The sequence below is a fragment of the Poecilia reticulata genome, chromosome 15, assembly GCF_904066995.2.
Source record: "Poecilia reticulata chromosome 15, P_reticulata-male-v2, whole genome shotgun sequence".
NCBI lineage: Eukaryota > Metazoa > Chordata > Actinopteri > Cyprinodontiformes > Poeciliidae > Poecilia > Poecilia reticulata.
Window position 1 is genome coordinate 25362604 of NC_088844.1, and position 888 is coordinate 25363491.

An 888-nucleotide genomic window follows, 5' to 3' on the forward strand; every position below is an offset into this window, starting at 1 on the left:
GTTTTGTTGTACCACGTTAACGTGCGCGTTCCCGCGACGAATTCCTCTCACAGCATGGATGTCCATTTTTTGGACAACACACCACTGCTGAACACGCAAGGAACTTCCACGTCGTTAAAAAGAGACACTGGAGGTTTATCGAGAGAGCCACTGCAATCTTTATTTGTTTTATATTAAATTTAATCACGGCTCTACTTGTATTAACACCCATTTTGGAGGGTTTTATGTCGTCCCGCGAACAGATAATGTACATTTAAAACGGAAAAATCTTCCGTTGACGCATTCCTCCGGATTCTAAACGTTTGTTTAATGTATTATCTACATGTAATTGGTAGAATAATAAGAAAAGAAAACGTTATACATAAAAACGTATCAAGGTTACACGTCATCCGTTGTAGCGTGGTTATATTCCCAAATGCCGACCATTGACAGTAGGCTCCAGTGGCGCAATCGGTTAGCGCGCGGTACTTATAAGTCAGTACACTGCAAAGCAATGCCGAGGTTGTGAGTTCGAGCCTCACCTGGAGCAGTCTTTTGGTATCTCCTTCTGGAACGTTCTGCCACAAAAACTTGAAGTCCGGTTCGGTAATCGCTTTTGGGTCTGCATTGTGACCGTGTCTGTAGATGAACTTTTAAGAATGAAACTAAAAACTTAAAGGAAGCTGAACGTGTCCCAGTGTTTTCCTGTGATGATCTGACCATCTGTCCAACGTGTGGACAGCATTGTTGTCTTTCTTTCTTTAGTTATACAAATGTTTAAATATTTTAATTATATCCTAGTATTTTTTATTTCATTATTATTATGATTATATATTTTTTTAAGCATTTCCTCAATTTAGTAGCATTCAGTTTCTAATTTTTGTACTTGTAGTGTTTGTTTATGTTTAA

At 38.3% G+C, this 888-nt stretch overlaps 1 non-coding gene across 1 annotated transcript; it reads left to right on the plus strand.

Annotated features, from left to right (window-relative positions):
- Window positions 1-435: 435 nt before the first annotated feature.
- trnai-uau (transfer RNA isoleucine (anticodon UAU)) lies at window positions 436-529 on the plus strand. The gene is made up of 2 exons: window positions 436-473; window positions 494-529. It is a non-coding gene; the product is annotated as a tRNA-Ile (tRNA).
- The last annotated feature ends 359 nt before the right edge of the window (window positions 530-888 follow it).